The 18,457-nt window shown below is 37.9% G+C and overlaps 1 long non-coding RNA gene across 7 annotated transcripts in view; it reads left to right on the top strand.

Moving 5' to 3' along the window:
* Positions 1–15,772, top strand: part of LOC121643215 — a 154,404-nt gene extending 138,632 nt beyond the window's left edge. For 6 of the 7 annotated variants that reach the window (XR_006011068.1, XR_006011063.1, XR_006011065.1 and 3 more), the window contains 4 exons: positions 7,107–7,173; positions 7,309–7,404; positions 7,715–7,792; positions 15,134–15,772. This is a non-coding gene — a long non-coding RNA (uncharacterized LOC121643215). Of the gene's footprint in view, positions 1–7,106; positions 7,174–7,308; positions 7,405–7,714; positions 7,793–8,380; positions 8,479–15,133 lie in introns of those variants that run through there. The other variant, XR_006011071.1, reaches the window with a different exon arrangement.
* Positions 15,773–18,457: the final 2,685 nt, after the last annotated feature.

The raw sequence follows: 18,457 nt of genomic DNA, 5'->3' as shown, positions 1-18,457 counted from the left end.
AGCATGTTGTGATGGAATTGTTCTTTTAACTATTACAGATCTGTGAGCCGGCTTTGCTATGTCAGAGGTAATCCAGGAGTCAAGCTGGAAACAGAAAAGTGTGTTTGTGAAGAGTTTGCTATGTTTTTAGGTCTTAAAAAGTGGCTCCATCTACAGAAACCATTTGTTTGGAGTTTGGTTTCTTTGTTTGTTTTTTCTCCCAAACCACTGCTTTTTTTTTTTTTTGTTTTGTTTTGTTTCTTAATGTTTCTCCCTTCTTGAGTTTGTGGGTGCTATGACATACGGATCCGGTTCCTATTTGTGTTGAATGAAGAGACGGCACTAAGTTTGCATGTCCACATCACTTGGAAGTTCATTGGCTCTGGTCAGAGTTCTTACACTTCCTAGATTCTAGCTTAATTAGGTTGCATGACACATCACAAAAAAGTAATGTGCACTGTAGAAAACAACACTGCTGACAGAATTAATAAACAACCTCTTATTCAGTGGTTTAAGCTTCCCTGATAGATTGAATCTTGGTCTAATGCACACATTGGGCTGTATTGATTTAGTTCCACACATGATATATGTACAGCACTTTAATTTCCTATGACTTGGCTGAATGGAGGACAAATCAATCATGTGATGTGTGCACTAAGTTTTTTTTTTTTGTTTTTGTTTTTTTTTTTTGTTTTGTTTTTTTGTGGTTTGAAGGTGGGCCGTGAGTGTGATGTTACTATTGAGAAATTTTGGAAGCGGAATGTTTTTATGGTTTTTTTTACAGTAAAGAAAGAACCTTTAGGCCAAAAGGATGCAATTAAGTTTGTCATTCAATCCAGAAAAGCATTACGTTAACCTTAAAATCATTCCTTTTCCTTGTTGTAAAATCAAGGGTAGTGTCATATCACTCATGAGAATAAACCCTCATAATATTAGTTAGGAGAACAGTGTTTAACAAGGCCACTAGTTGACACATAATAGATTTTTAAGCAGTCTAGGACAGTGTTTTATACTTTGCTAAAATGAGCTGCAGAAGCAGCTGCAGTGAGGTTTGCTGCCCCGGCAGTCTCTAGCCGTAGTCATTTAGAGCCTATTACAAAACATCAATATATCGATTGATGTAAGTGTCTCAGTGTGCTGCTCTGTAAACACACCATTTGTTTGGTTGTGCATGTTTTATCTGCTTGAATCTTATCAGGATTTAAATCTTATCATCAGAAATTCCATTAGTCATTGCATTGTTGGCTTTGGATCCTGAGATTTGAATCACTCCACCTTTGATCTGTGTGGTCGATATTTAACAACTCGATGTTATTATTATACTTTTGGTTTTTGTTTCAATTCACTAAACTTAAACTAAATCATCCCAGTACAGCTACTCTGTTGAAATATCCACATTGATCACTGCTGGGAGCCATTCTCTTTTACAGATGCAGCTACTATTGTTGATCTAAAGCTTACAATGTGCACCCGAAATATGCCAGGCCACTGGAGCAACAGGTCATGACTATAAAACAAGACCAAGAAAAAAAGGATCAGGAACTTCACACAAGTCTTGGCTGAGCTTACAGTTGGGTCAAAAGGTGACACAAAGTACTTTCATTTATTTCACTTCTTTAGCGAGCCCCAGAAGTGTGTTATTTGTACTGGAACTGTCAAACTCATGTACATTATCTGTTGCGTTCTAAGATGCACGGACACAGAATGAGTAAGAAAGTAAAATTAGTTTAGTTACATTTATTTATTTATTTGTTTTATTTTACTTATTTATGTTCTTTCAAAATGTAAATAAAAACAGAATGCAGAGGTTTGGAAATCTTCAAATAATTATTACCAATATTTCATTCACAACAGAATGTTTAAAGCATATCAGATGTTGTACTTGAGAAATTTAATCACTTCATGAAACATACCTGTACTACCTCATCTTGAATTTGATGGCTGCCAATTTTCTCAGAAAATGTGAGACAGGTGCAACAAAACACTGGGAAAGTAAGTGTTAGACAAAACAGCTGGAGGAAGCTTTTGCAACTAACTGGATAAATTGGCTACCAAGTCAGTAGCATGATTTGTATGAAAAGAGCACCTTAGAGAGGAAGAGTATCACAACAGTAAATATGGAGAGAGGTTTGCAAACCTTCAATAAACTGTCTACAAATTATGGAGAAATTCAGAATAATGCTTCGCAATGCACATTACTTCATCTCAAAACATTGAGATAATCTAGAGACAAATCTGTGAGCAAGGGGCGCAGCTTGACATCAATATTAGATGCTCAGTATTGTTTGTCATTGCATTAAAAAAAAGAAAAAAAAAAAAAGCATGATTATACCATGACAGTCACTGTATAGCCCACAAGCACTTCCAGAAATCATTGGCCGGGTAACATAGCTTGCTACCGCTATTCATGAACCTATGCTTGTTAATATACCCCCAACTATTATTGATCAAGACTGTGCAAAAACCAAAATATGAATAAAGAAATTTTTAACTACAGGAACAAGTTCTTACATTTTATTATAACTATTGAACTACTTACGAAAGACAGAATTACAACACCAAAACACAGACAATCCTAAAGCGTACAAGTTAAACACATTTTTGTGACAACAAAACAAGCATCAGGTTTTTTTTTTACCCAACAATATGGTGAGCCACTTGGTCTGCACTCATTGGAGTGTTTGAACTGTGTGATATCCAAAGTCTTTTTGTCATATCTGAAGGGGGATTGTCCCTCCATGCTTGTTTTCTGACTGAAGCTAAGCTGCAACCATCTATACACCACTCAGAGTCACCCTCCAGTCATGCTTACAAATTGAATTAGTTTCAGTCTGAATTTATGTTTCCAAACTAGTAATTATTTTTTAACCCCAGAGGAAGCCAAGAGAAATGAGTCAAATCTTCACAAGTCATGGAATTTGATGATATATGATTTAACACCAACTAAAGCATTGCAAGCCTGAAGCACTACAATTTACCAACCATTCATCTGTTGGAAAATTGAATCACAGCACATTTGACATCTTTTAGGAAGTAAGATTAAACTGATGAAAAAGTTATTTCTCTCAATTACCATCTGAAATTAATCTTCTTAATGCCAATTTGATCTCTTTCATGCATAAAAGTGGTATCTTTCATCTGCCCACCTGTGTTTAAATCCGCCACAGAGTTATGATAAACGTGACTGTGAAACTTGGTCCTACATGGTGCTCCAACACCCGTGCAGCTCCACGAGATGAGAGAGCTGATTACCAAAAAATAAGAACAGAGATGTTTGTTCTGTAGCTGGGGGACTCTGAGAAGTCTCCAGGAGTGTATGATAGAGCTGGTGTGGTTCTGCTACAGAAGTGCAAGGTAAATTGATACAGCAGTCACAAATACCATTAATGTTTTGTTTGTTTTTTTTTCCATTTTCTTTTCTATGATGTTACCATTTGAAAAACCTAATAAATGACTAAATATCCTCCCTTAGGTACAGCTGTGATTATGTGGAGTCCAGCATTTTGTTCATAATAAAAGAGTTCAAACCCTTTTTGCATGTACTGTTACACGTCAGGTTGAAATTACAAAATTTTTGTTTTACATGCTTCAACTATGCATATGTGTAGTTTGCTAATACTTTTTGTCTGATACGTTGGTACATGGTGTGTAACAGTACACAATGTCTTGCTTGTTTCAGTTAGTTTAAAATCAGCTCACAGATAGGACCCACAAAAGTGAGCTTGGTCTTGATTATGGAGAAAAGGTGCAAAGTTAGACCTCAGTTGCAACCAGTGTTTCATGTGAAAAAATAATGGAACAGAACTTGCTGGTGTGCCTACAATGACTTTAAAATAGTTTTGTTTGACAGTTAGACTGATGGATCATCCTGATAGAGTCATGATATGAATGAAGGGAGTGAATGGGATAGGAACCTTTGTATTGTGGATAAGAAAACCTGTAGTTTTCACTTCAAATGAGACTCATCTTGAAGAGGTGGTGATGGGGAACAGGAGAATTAGGTTGAAGAGAATGACTAAATGTAGATGAGATTAAAAAAGCAGAATTGGTTGATTGACTCAAATAAATGCAAGCAGAATGAAAAATAACAGGGATAGAATATGGATCAGAATTATGAATGGGTTGAGTTTGACTGTGTGGGAGAACGAAACTGACAAAGTTGCAGGATAAAGGCTGATACGCCCTGGAATAAACGCAGGTGATATGGGACACTGAACTTTGCCTAACAGTATTTTGTTAGACACACTGTTTCAGTGAAACTACCATTTAAGGCTATAAGTTAGCTTGTACAAACAGCTGTAAGAAGAGCATGTTTGCTTTTTACTAGCTCTTTTTAAATCTTGCTCCAGATATCTATGGACCTATTTTTCAGATATCTGCTGGATGGAAATATTGTTTTCCTCAGACATAATCATTAAACTATAGCTGATGCATTCTCACAATGTGTCTGCTGCAGTCATCGGATATTAGCCCTAGATTCTGATTTCAAATAAAGGGACCATCTTTACAAAAACTGATGGAATAAAACAGGAGTTCAGGCAGTAACCAGGTAGACAGGTCTGTTTAAACTGTGAAACTCAACTAAAACCATAGATTAAAAACAAAATCACCCATATATCTAAGGATAAATTAATAGATGTGTGCATTTAGCTCTTTTATTAAGCTTGTTTGATCATCTCGGTCTGTGAAAAGGAATCATAGGGTGGCAACTCTTATCTTTGTTATGCCTCCAGCTGGCAGAGGAGGCCAGCAGGAAAAGACTGAGCTTGAAACTTAGGCGACGATCGAGCTACACACCACCAAGCAAACACTAACTTGGTGATTTTGCGCATTTAAACTCAGGCAGAGTTGTTCCCAGCAGCCAGGACCACAGCTTATACTGATCAGGGTTAGTTACATACCAGCTCTGCCCTCTTTAAGCAGCACTTTGAAAAGCAAGAGCACTACAAGGCTTAAGCACAGTGTTGATGAAAACCTTATAATAGCAAAGTAAAGAAGACTCATCTCGTTTCCCAGTAGTGGTTTTAGTTTGGATGGTTTGAGCCAGAGTGGACAGGGGGCCACAATGCTAGCTGATTCACAAAGCATATTGGTCATTAGTGTAGGTAACACAGCCCATCTCAAGTATGGTGGTAACCTGGAGAGGGCACTCTGTTCACTAATTGCACTACAAGCAGGATCAGATTGTGTTGTCAAGAAAAGGGGAGACTTGTAGCTTTGCCCTTTCTGTGTATTCCTAAAGCTGATTAGATAATGGGGTCTTTTTCCACAGACCTAAGTGAGCTATTTAATGCAGGCCACTGGCAGACCTCAGTGCTCCCAAAATCCTTCCTTATATATTTAATCAAGTGTGGAGCTCTCATTGTAAACATTGTTACTGTCTGTATGCTTTTCACTGCTTCTCCTTTTATTAATGTGTGTGGCAGCACACATAGGACTGTACACGCATGTCTCTTACAGTAGCATGTGATGTGTGTTGACTCCAGAGTTGAGAGCACATGTCTGTCTGAAGTGCAAGGCCCTGGCATCAACGTCCTGAAGAGCTGTCCGTGTCATATGGTAACAGCAGCACTGCAGCCTCTTAATTGGTTTAGGGAAAGCATCCTTGTCATCTTGCGGTCAGTAAACTCCACTAGAGAAAAGTCCAGCTTCTGTTACCCCCCCACCCCCCCATCCCCACCGTTAACAAAAGATAATGATTATGTGCCGTGTATATTTGCGCGCTTTCTGTTTTCACTTTTTGCTTTTAGAAATAATTGCTGTTGGTTGTGCAGCAGCATCAGAAGAAGGACATTAATGATTCTCACTGGCCGCAAGGAAACTGTGCTCTGCAGAGGGCGAGAGAGAGAGCAACTCATTTACTCCTGTAGAACTAAACATGTGTGTGAGAAATTATGTGTGTATGTGTGCCAAATATGTTTGTGTTTGGTAATATATTTTTAACAGTTTCCTCACTTTATGTAAAGCATATTGTGCTCCTTCTATAATAATTACTTTCACAGCATATGCGTACATCTGATGACTTAAACGTGTGTGTGTGTGTGTGTTTATATGTGCATGGCTGTCTTTTTTTTTTTTTTTTTTTTTTTTTGGATTAGCTGGTGAATGCTGCAAGAGGATGATCAGACTGGGAGCACACCAGGGTTGCTCTGCGATCACATAGGGATTATGGGGGATATGGAGCTGTACTGCATTCCAGGACTGCCTCCAGTTAGACTCATCTCCGCCACGCTTCCCTCACACACACCACTTTAATTGCCTTTGCTTCTTTCATTACTTTTATTGCCTCTCCTCTGCATTGCGTGCTCCCCGGGCTTGTGGAAAGGTCATTCTGATGGCGGTGGTGCTCTCACTGCCACCATTTCTTTGACTAGCAAGAAATGGTTGTGGGGCTGATTCTCTGGGGAAAGAGTGAGCCCTAGCTGTGCTGCACATATAATTTCATCACAAAGTATGATTTTTCTAAAACAACTGTGTGAAGGGAATTATTTTCTGAATATCACGTAATGTGTATAATAAGCAAAAATAAGGTGGATTTGATTTGGTGACAATATTAGTAATAGAAATATACAAACGATCACTATTCTGATGGCACATATGTAAATCATTCTTTGAATAGATTTTATGAAGAAGGCAAATGGCATAATCATTATTAAAGATGGCTGGCTTTATCACCTAAGAAAAGGTGGAGCTGTGCATGAATAGTAATGGCACTGGCAATATCTTGGTGCAGAGGTACTGAAGAGGTCACAGCTGTAAAATGGTAGACATGTTGGCATTTTATTGCATCTCGTTTGCACAAAACTAAGGAAAACCAAGGTGTTAATTATGGTCAAATTCAAGTTATTCACTGTTTAAACTGAAATTCTGTCTTCCCCAGTTGACTGAAATCACTGCAAAAAATAAATAAAAATAATAATAATAAAAAGAAATTTGCACTTCTGTTATGCTTTGCTATATATACTATACAATGGAGTTCTATTTTTAATTGTATTTATAGTATCATTTAGCTTGGACAATGTGAGAATTACAAAAGTTGAGTGGTTTTTATTGTCAAAAGCTGAACATTTTTTTTCCCTTTTGTCATATTCTTTGCCATATTATTTGTAATTCTCTTTACTCTGCAGACTGGTTGGAGTGTTCAGCGGAACAATGAGCCCAAGATAAGTTGAGGAATTGCTGGCAGTTTGGGAGGTGTGTGTCATTTTAATAAAAGCAATGATAGTATCTCTCATGGACAGCTTTGCCTTTAAGGTCACTCTTATCACATACACTGACCTCCACAGTCTACATCATAGCCTGTCCTCTGCATGTGTCCTTGCCTCTTAGTGCCAAGTTCCGAGTTTGGGTGTGAGCCTCTTTCCGCTGGCTGTCTCCATCTCACCACAAGGTGGAGATTCTGTGTCATGCAGCTGGTCCTAGACTGTAAGTAAAACTCCAACCTGCACTGCATTACAACTGTGATCCTTCTACACTTGCATAATGATTGTTTTTTTCCCCACAGTAGCTAATGCATGTCTTATCATATCCCAGCGTAGCTGTAAGCAAACAAAAAAAAAAAAACACTAGTATCCAAAAAGAAACCGAAAGCACAAAGATCATCTATCTCTGCCAAGAAAGAGAAATCAGACAGTTTTTTTTGTTTGTTTGTTTTATATATATATATATATATATATGTGTGTTCTCAGATGTATTGTAGTGCAGTTTTGGTGTGCATTTGTCTTTTTATTTACAGACAAACATGGATCAAACTAGAGAAACGTGAAAGCTCTGCAAAGCTAAGCTTGATGAGAAGAATTAAGAGAAGATCCAGGTATGCACCAAGAAAATATACAATACTGTGGGACTGATCAGACTGTCAGTTTGCAGTTTCACTGATGTTGGATAAGCTTTCACACACACAGAAACCTGAATAGATTGTACCTAAAGGCAGCTGAACTCACACTGACCTGAAGGATTAATCTAATCACTTTTATTTCATATATTTCAGAGAATTTTAGTATCCACTCCTCAGCTTTACTCGTGCAGGTTTATGTTTTTCCTTCAGTTTTTGTGGATGAAGCATAAATGCAGAGCTTCGCCAAACTTGATTTAACTACATTTTAAATACATTTTGTTTTGACAGAGAAATAATCTAGAGTAAATTTAGTCCTTTAAAAAGATAGCAACATAACAAGAATGGATTATATAAAACTTGCAGAAAGAGAATAACAATTTGTAGAAAATGGTAGCAAATATGCACATTATAAATAAAATTAGATTTCTTTTACACAATATCAGTGTTGGGCTCATATTCTTAATTCCAGTTTATTCAGGCATGATGTTCATCTTGCAGAGCACATTAAAGCATATTACACTGCCCCGTTTCTAAAATCATTCTCATTATCTCTTTCCCTTTTAGGAACTAATAATTTCTGATGCAACACTTTACATTTAATCACCTTCCACCACCACAGAATCACCAAAGAGCTTCTGCAGAGTTAAGAACATTGGGCCTCATTCACCAACCCTTACAAACAAATTTGTTCTTAAATCCTACTTACAAACATTTTCCAAAAATTGTGCCATTCACCAAATTTTTGGATTTGTTCTTAGCAAAGAACAAATTCTATGAACACTCAGAAGTTTTCTTACGAACATCTGAGTACCGACACGATAAACAAAATCAGCATTTTGTTGTTTTCTGTTGTTCTGATCATTAAAATGCAATAATTAAACTACAGTAATGTTTTGTCAGATTTTTAAATAACTTTTGGTGAAGTACAAAGTATTTTGTTATTTAAACTAAACACTAATATTGCAGATGGAAACATTGTAATTTCCCTCCAAGGGAAAATTAAACTATTTGCCATTTCATTCATTCAACAACAAGTTGCAATCAAGACGGATCTAATTCTTCTTGACACCACCAAGACTGCACACAGATCCCTTCCCTCAACCACAAGAATATCACTCAATAAATGTCCAAGAAGTCACCTGTGACCTCCAGATCCACCTGCTGAATGTGGTCTTAAATAAATTAAAATGTACTATAACAGTGTCTAATTATGTTATAATTATTATATAATGATAATATATATTATATTATTATTAGAAATTTGATTTATTAAGAAATCAAGGTTATTTCCTGGTTAATAACAAATAAACTTGACTCAAATTAATGTGTCATTGTGCAGAACTTCATAGGATCCATTTAATTTCAGTCAAGTGTGTTGGAGCAGGAATACACTGAAAACCTGCAGGACTGAATGGAGTAGCCCTGTATTTAATTACATACAATGTAAACTTTTGAATGAACCTAAATAAACAGCAATCTAACTGCAGTGGTTGCAGTTAAAGCCCTGCTGAAGTCTTGTAGAAGTTTTCATCACTTTTCAAATGTAACTTCAGTGAGTGCTGCAACAGAATAGACTTTGAAGTAGAGGAGTAGCTAAAATTTGTCTTGGTGGCTACATTTAAAGGTGAATTGGTCACTGTATAAAATATGCATAGCAGTGAGTGGATTATGGTGTGAGTATAGCAGCGTGACATACACTGTCACATGCTTTACTTCTATAATATTTGAAACATTTTACTCTCATCAAATAATCACATTTTCCCTTTTCATGACAACAGTTGCTAACTTAGATATAGTATGTTGTTGGGACAGCCCCTTTATCAGTAACTACTCACTACTTGGTACAAATGATTGCATAAACTCAATCTTGTCATCCATTATACTGTATATATAACAGTTTTATATAATCCAGATCCTCTTCCCTGCATCCTCTGATGAAGTTGACAGCTGAGGGATGGTGAATGATCTGTTTTAGTCCATGATTTGGTGACCATTATAGTCCTGGCAAAGACCTCACTTTTCTCCCAAAAGAGGGGCAACAAATCTATACAAGCCTCTTTCTGTGACTACATGTTCTCTGCTTTTGCCTGGCGTGACTCCAGAGACAGTGTCAGTGACAAAGAAGTGAGCTTTCAGACAGGGCATGGGTGTTTCTTGAGTGGCTCATCTTAAACACAGGTCAATAGAAACACTCAGCAGCACATCACAGACACCAAAAAACAAAGATAACTCTGAGGATTTTATTGGCTGCCATGTTTGGCTTTTCTCTCTCTCTCTTCTTGTTTTGGGATTAGCATAGGCCTCAGTGTGTTTGTATGACTCATGCTTTGTGTTTTCCGGCTGTGAAATCAGCAGCCTGAGAACAGCCTGCATACCCCTCCCTTCCTGGGCGATGCTTCTAGGTCTTGCTGTTAATGCAACCCTTGCACAAAGCCCTCCCCATCTCAGAGCATGGTCTGAACTTTTCATACTACCATGTTTAGCACGTCTTTCCTTTTTCACCCAAAATAACCCCCTGTGTAGTCTGCTCAGCTGCAGTCAGCTGTGTGTCATCCTCACCTGTGTGGCCCGGCTTCGACTGATGGCTAAAGCTTGTTAATGGTGAAGACACATTTTTGCAGTTAGCTGGTGAATGTTGTGGGTGGCAAAGGGAGTTAATGATCAAAGGACATGGAATGGCGGCAGACGTTGAGGTTTCTCCTCCCCGGCGCAGTCTGAACCTTCTAGACTTGGCAAAAGTTTTACCCAGATGATCCAAGGACGTCCTCCCCTAGGCCATGTCACTCATCCATCGCCATGAGAACTTGAACATGTTCTAAATAAAATATGAATCCCGTGTGTTGCCTGAAAACGTGTTATTTAGTGCTGAAATTGTATTCCGTGTCTGAAGCCATCTCATTTTTCTCAGCCAACATCCCCCTGTCTCACAGTAAGCTTGGTTTGTGTTACCTGGCATTTGCTTGTAACACATTCTTATCCAACATCCTCCTCCATCTTCAATTTGAAAGCAGGGAAATTGGAACTGATTGAAGGGATAAGTTCTTGGTGATGGAAGGACAGAAGAGGTGCAAGAGCAAGAGAAGAAAGATGTGAACCCAATCTGCCATGTGTTGACTGTACTGATTAGGGGCTTGTGCGAAGAAGAGCTTCTCTATCCCCTCATTCCCTCTGTTTACTTTGAATCTCAGCCACCTTTATCAATGCATGCATCCTTCTCATTCCACTTCAGCTGTATCGCCTGCATCACAGGAAGCGCAGGCAGTGCTTTGCATACCATTCATTGCAATTAAGAAGGTAGCTAAATTAAAGTTTAAAAGGTATTTGATTTATTTTATGAATGAATTAGGAAAAGTGTATCTAGTAATGTGAGGGTATCTTTGAGATGTTAGAATACTTTTATATTTAGCTACTTTCATTGTAAGTGAATGTCTAATGTCTGTGGACAACAGTTAAGGACAGATCAAAACTTGGCCCATTTAGGGCTGCAGGGTTACAGGAGTAAAGTCCAGCTAATGTTTTGGGGCTTTCAGAAAGTCTGCAGGGAACCATGATTACAAAACAAGCCTTAAAAGCAAACCAGAAAAACGGGGAATAATAATCTGCAGATAAATAAAGGATGCAATTGCAAAGAAGAAGCTAGGAAAATAGCACATCTGCTCTCACACAGCATGTTTGTTTATTTATGGCATCTAAAGGCCTGGTCTGGATGCAGAGTAGGGGTGGGGGCAGAAATACATGTGCAGGCTTTCCCTTTCAGAGTCCAGCTCCCTAGCTTTCATTAAGTGTCATTACCAGTACTTTCACAAAGCTGGCCAGGCTGAGACCTGACATCCCCTCTACAGATAGCTGTCCATGCATATGGATGTATTTCTGATCCCTTTTATCCACCACTGAGGAGGGGGAATTAGGCCAGCGAGGAGAGGACGAGGCTTAAAGGCTGCATCCATATCTGACTTAAATGGCAAAGATGGAGCTATGAATTCATCTTGAAGACAGTTTCCATGGTTGGTTTGTTGGTTTCTGGATGTCACTCACAATATCAACATAACCAGAATATCACTGTAGATTTCTTGTCTTTTCATTTCTTTTCTTTTTTTTTTTTTTTTTTTTTGTGCCTGTATGGGTCATGCTCACCCGTTTCTGTATGATCAAATGCATTTCATGCTGTTGTGAAGAATTGTATATTCATTTCAGCCAGTACAATATACTCACAGTGCTAGTTTAAAATGTGCATTTCTAGCAGCATGGTATTCATTAGCAATTTGCTATTCCAGTTCACTTACTTTGAGCATGTCCCCTGATTGATGGCAGAGCTTGTTGTGTTTATTTGTATATCAGGGAATGAAAAATTCATATTGTACGCTTTTTCGAGCAGAAGTTATCAAGATTCAGTGTAAATGGTACTTGGGATTAGATTTTCACAGCAGATTGCTGTTATTAAGGAGAAAAAGCCAACTCCTTTGAGCAGTCATCTTCCTGGGAGGCAATCTATTTCTCTTTCACGCAGCCCAAGTGCTGGACCAGGCTCTTAATGCACTGAAGCAAAAGTGCTTCGGTCCGCAACCTTTCACGCCTTCAGCTCTCCTTTATGTGATTGAATAGTTAATAACTATGAGTCGCCTTTGAAAGCTTTGTGCCTTGGTCCTTCTGAGGCACTGCTCTTCTTTTTCTGTGTTTGGTTGCTGTACCTGCCCGGTGCTCTGTCTGTCTGCATGTCTACTTGCCCCAGATGCCAAGTCGACTGATAGCCCACCTCTTCTGCACCAGCCCCTCGTGCTTTTATGTTTGTTTCTCGCCTGACTTGTCACTTCTGTGTCTGGTTGTCTGGCTGTCTTAGTCTGTACATCAGAATTTTGAGGGCTGCAGATCAGCTTTTTCATCTCATACTTCCTCCTTCTCTTCCTGTACACATGTGTACAAACAGACACACACACATATTCCCTCACACAGCTCATTAGCTCATCCCACGCTCACAAGTCTCGGCAGAATGTGACCCTGCCTAATTGTGTACCATGCTCATTTGTTCTCCCTGCATGATGTGACGATTGCTTATTTATTCTCCTCAGGGCTCCCATCTCACATTAAAATGATTGACTCATTTCATTCACTGCACATTTTTAAGCTTTATTTGATAAGCTCATTTCCCTTGACATTCAAATCCCTCCTTTTCCCATGCTTAAAAGTTATAATGTTACCCGGGCCCATTGCTATTCATAGTCGGGATTGTTTCTTCAGCTAATTATCTGTGTTACAGAATAATTTTGCACATGTGATATTATTTATTCCGGTGGAATTGAGCTGGACAAAAGGGCAGACGCTAACGATGCAGTTGGAATAGCTGAGGAGCCAATTGTGTACACAAAGCTGGCAGACGCGGTCAACAAGAAGCTTAAGAGGGATTGGGATGCTGTCGAAGCTTGGCCAGAATAAGCAGAGCAAATTTGCATCTTGTTAAAATTTACATCTAGTTAGAGGCCTGTTTTACAAATGAAAAAGCCATCAACCAATCATGTAATAAGGGAGTGTTTTGACACAGAAAAGAGGTGTAACAAGCCACTACAGACTGGGGATTTTGGCAGCATTGTTAGGATTTTAGCTTTTGTGATTTCACCAGCCGGCAGTCAGTATTTTTTTCTCTCAAGTTAGGCAAGGAAAGGCAAATTTATTTGTATAGCACATTTCATGTACAAGACAATTCTTGTGCTTTACATAAAACATAAAAACATTACAGCAAGGTGCAGGGAAAGAAAAAAAAGAAAGAAAAACAAAGATTAAAAAAGATAAAATTGATTACATAAAATCAGATAACGAAATAAAGTTAAGATTTCAGCGTAAAAGAACCAAATGCATATCTGGATTTCTAAATAAAAACTAGTGAAATGCAGCAGAGGACAAGTCCTCAGTAGCACAATACCTGTTGGAGACCTGCTCCATGGACCAGTTGGGTCAGTTCAGAGTAAGATTTGTGACAGCATAAAAGGTAAATGGCAGACATTAGAAAAGCATTATTAGAAATGGATGTAAGGTACTTAATTACTTTTGTACAAATCAAAAACTAAGATGTACCACATCTTTGTGTACAATTGTTATTTTTCACTTAAAGCTTTAATAATTCTTGAATCAAGGTTGTCTGAAATGTAGTGTTTTTTGTAATGAAAATGTAATCATAGGTCTTGTCATGTTGCAGCTTCACTGTGCTGAACCAGCAGGACCAAATGTGACCAATGAGTAGGTTTCACCAAAAATCATATACATTGTTTATTATAAAGTCAGGACACTGTAATATGCAGATAAGAATAAATGGCAATAATTTGCTAATTTGCCAAAGTATATTTAAGTGGAAATATCAGAATTGCAACTGCAACTTTATTTATAAAACAACAAAGTTGACCCCAGTGCAACAACCTGCAACATAACATTAAAATAAAAACAATTTAAATAAATAGCATATAAAGCATGTTAAAAATGATGAAAACAGTTAAATAAGATAAAATGATTAGAAAAAAATCAGATCAAAAGAAAGGCAACATATCAAAGATAAAAAATTATAAACTGTATACCAACATTTTATGTTATCAGCACACTTAAAAAAGAGAGGAAAAGAAACAAAGGGCTGTAAAATGACCTTCAATATAAAAGAAAACACACACACACGCCTAGAGAAACATCTTACTACTAAGAAACATCTTACTACTTAAACATCTTACTACTACTAAGGAAATATTTCAAGCATTATCAAAAGAAAAATGTCCAGATAGATAGATAGATAGATAGATAGATAGATAGATAGATAGATAGATAGATAGATAGATAGTATTTCATGAAAATGTTAGTGACATTACATTGAAAATGAGTTGTTTTTGTTTTTTGCTTTTGTGGTTATATTTCATTGTTATTATTTTACAATTTCAAACCAAAAGCAAAGTTTAAATTATTTGTAATTCAATGTGGTAAATTATTGTTTATATTTTTCACAGTATCCAAACTTTTTTAACTTTATATGGTTAGTTGACTTTACTAAATGTATCAGCAATAGTCAAAACTTCGACTTGTTTTTAAAATCTGTCATCTTTAAAGGAAGCAAACAAAGTAAATACTTCAAATATTTACTGTAAGGTATCAGAAAAGCTTTACCTTGAATACAAGAATGAAAACTTGAAATATTAAAAACTAATGTTGGCAATTATAACATAAAGTTGCCCCAGCCTAGGCATCATAATCCCTGAAGATAGTCCATTGTTGCATCCTTTGTTTCTAACAGCCTTTGTGGTCTTTGATCATCTAGTTATCGGATTGATGTCTGTTGTTCTTTTGCAGTGATTTGACTACAAGAGAAGAGGATTGCTGATTAACAGAGCAGAGAGCCTACAGAGGAATCAAACTCTCGCAGCCTTTGTGTTCCATGCAGCAGCCCTGATGATTTTAAAGTTCAGAGACGTTCTGCTGAAGATGTCACCGTTGATGAGACCTTGTCCTTGTATAAACACCTCTCAGATTTGGACATTACTTCCCACCTTTTCAACTCGAGGAACCTTTTATTAAGGCTAAACACTTGATCACATGGCTCTGTTGTCTTTTAGTGCCCTGCAGAGCAGCATTGTTAGGTGTAAAGATGTTTTGTTTTTAGTTTTAGTTTTCAGTTTCATTTGTGTATTTAACTTACATGGCCAGATGGAGATTTAAGTGATTTCAGGATGTATAAAACTAAATAAAATGAGTATTGCTCTATTGCTAATTTAAAGAGCAAAGCGATGAGATGGATTAATAAACAACCACATGCCTTGTCTATGTTGGGCTTTAAATTTATACACCACTACTTGTAGGTTTTCTGTCAAAATGCTCTGAAGCACATGTGTTTTAATCTCAGCTTTGAATTTATGAACTGGAAGAAACCTGAATCCCGTATTTTATCATTTACGTTTTGTACATTGGTTTCTATAAAAGAAAAGTTGAGCACGTGTGTTTTGAGTCACACTAGTTACTCCTTAAGCAATAAACCCACAAGCCAATGTAGCCAAAATCTTAATGAATGTGTCCAGATAGACAAGAAATTGCAGCCAAATAAAAGAATAATAAAGGCATCTAAACCTTAACAAGTCTGCCTTTGTTCTTCCAATCCACCCACCACAAGCAGGCATTGCTGCAGCTTTGAGGGCAGCTCTGAGAGTTCCATGCCCATCGGCCTTCGATCACATGGGATGTCTGAATTTGACAGTATAAAGTCTTTCTTCTAGAACAAAATAATACCCCTAAGCAATAGTGGATGAGCTGTTAGTAACCGTGGAGTCCATCGGGAGGTAGACCAAGCTTGGTAGTACAATATACACAAAGTGCTGGTTAGGGATAAGACAATGGACAAGTGAATAGATGACTGGATGCCACAACACACCAGCATTTCTTGACATTTGCTTCTTTCTACAAATGTGTCAGCGCCATTCAAATTTTATTTTACACACAACAAAAACAAAGCACTCAGTTTAATTTTTGCATTAAAAAGTATTGAACTTAGTTGCATCTGTTGTCTTTTCTGTTGCATCCTGTGATTTTGTATCCTTGTTTTTGAGATTGTCCTAAAATCGTTCTCATTGACTTTGAATGGGATGACGTCTTACATTGCTCAGTTGAGTTTTGGGTTCAATGCTTCACTTTGTTAGCAAAGCTTATGATTTAAAGTTTAAAATAGTTCAGCAGAGGCACCAGCCAATCAAATTGCTTGACTGTTGCCACAATTTTAAATATCTGCCTCTTCCACTGTTGAGCCTTAATTTGTAATTTCCATATGATTTAGTTTAACCATACTGCTAGGATGACCATAAGAATGCTATTACATGTTATTTTCACCCTAACCCATCCTTTATGGAAGTATGAAAACTTACTTCTCTGTCAGTTTGGACAAAGCTGTTTCTTTCTTTACTTACACTCAAATATGAAAAATTATTTAAAAACCAACCATAAGTGGCACATTTGCAAACTTTTATGTATGCTAGATTATCCATTCCCTGACAGTTCTGATACCAACAGCTATATGTGAAGACATTTGTTTTCCAGTTTCAGGTGACCTGACATTTGGAATAAAGACTATTTAGCTCAAAATGGTAATCGTAAGATACAAGACGATCATTATGTTCAATTAAAAATGTAAAGCTAGACCAGTCTTTGTACAGCAACAGAAATTGCCCCCTGCTGGTCACTAGAAAAAATACCAGCTGCTTTGTGTCCTACAACAGTGTCAGTTTTTCTATGAAAATGTAAAAAGTAATTATTTTTTTTTTATGAAAAACAACATCCCCTTCCCTCACATGGATCATTTTTCTTTTATAAATCTCATCTTGTCATTGTTTATTCAGTCAAAAAACCCCACACTTCAGTGATTTTAATCTTTTTTCCTCCCATGATCTTGCTGTATGTTGCAGGAATGCAGCACACAAACAGGTGCTCCAACTGGCGCTGCCTATTACACACTATTGAAAGTCACTCTATCACAGAGAGCAGTTATAAAGTGAAGGACAGCTAACAACAAGCATACATTGCCTCCTGTTTCCATCATAAACCACATGTGGGTTCAGAATCATTGAAGGTAAAGGACTACAGAAAACAGGGTGGGTGAAGTGTGGGGTGTGTAACATTCAAAATTCAATCAAGTGAAGGCCATCTCCAGCAGGGTAACAGCATGTGGAGGCAGGGGAGGGATGAGGGAAAACTCAGCTGAAGTTTCCACTGGGCCTGCTGTGCTCCTAATGCAGCCTTGGATGTAATTGGGTCCCAGAAGGCTGTTCATTATTGCTGGTGAGCGAGGCAACAAAACAGAAAGGAGTAGAGGGAGAAAGAAAATGTCTCATTCTTTGCTCGGTGCCTTTGTCCTGGTACCATTACGGGACACAAGTTAATTAAAAGAGCAGTTGATGCCTCTGTTTTTCTCATCAATCTCACTTCTGCTCTTATTAAGTTTGTAATGACAGCAGAGCTTGTGCCTGTCAGCCACCAGACAACTCAAATGGGAGGAGAGGGGGTGGAGGCTGGGAACAAGGGAAGAGAGGGACATTTAATGTGGGGGACAGCTCATTTCAACAAATCTCACAGTGGTCAACATCTAACATCAGCATAATCCCTCCATTAAATCTAAGGTTGGCAATATGTAGTCTGCAGAGGATAGTTGTCCTGTTATGAAAAGGCAGTTTCTTCATTTGGGGTGTGGCGGCACAGCCTGTTTAAGAGGCGGGGCTTTGCACCTTAATCCTGTAGCTCCTATCTACTCTGCCTTGGAAGCTATTTTAATTCCCTCTATCATTACAGGGCCCTTCCCCAGAAAGCTCAGTAAAGGTGACTGCTGACACTGTCATTCACAAGGACTATTTCAAAATGTCAGCCCATAGCTGAGATTTGTCTCATTAAAGTTGGTGGAGTCCACTGTATCCATCCCCTCCTCCACCTGCCACACTCAATCAAGACAACTTGGAGAACTGAGGGGGTCGAGGGTGCACTCATAATGTGCTTATTTGCATGAGGGTTAGAGCAAGATGATCGCTGACCAACAAGAAAGAAGTGCAGCAGTGGGATCCAGCTTAGTGAAAAACATAAGATGATGAGCTCTTTTTGTCTTTCCCTTCAAAATGATGCCAGCTGGTAAAAGGTCTCAGCTGA

Source organism: Melanotaenia boesemani, chromosome 1 (assembly GCF_017639745.1).
Source record: "Melanotaenia boesemani isolate fMelBoe1 chromosome 1, fMelBoe1.pri, whole genome shotgun sequence".
NCBI lineage: Eukaryota > Metazoa > Chordata > Actinopteri > Atheriniformes > Melanotaeniidae > Melanotaenia > Melanotaenia boesemani.
This window is presented reverse-complemented; position numbering and strand designations above follow the sequence as displayed.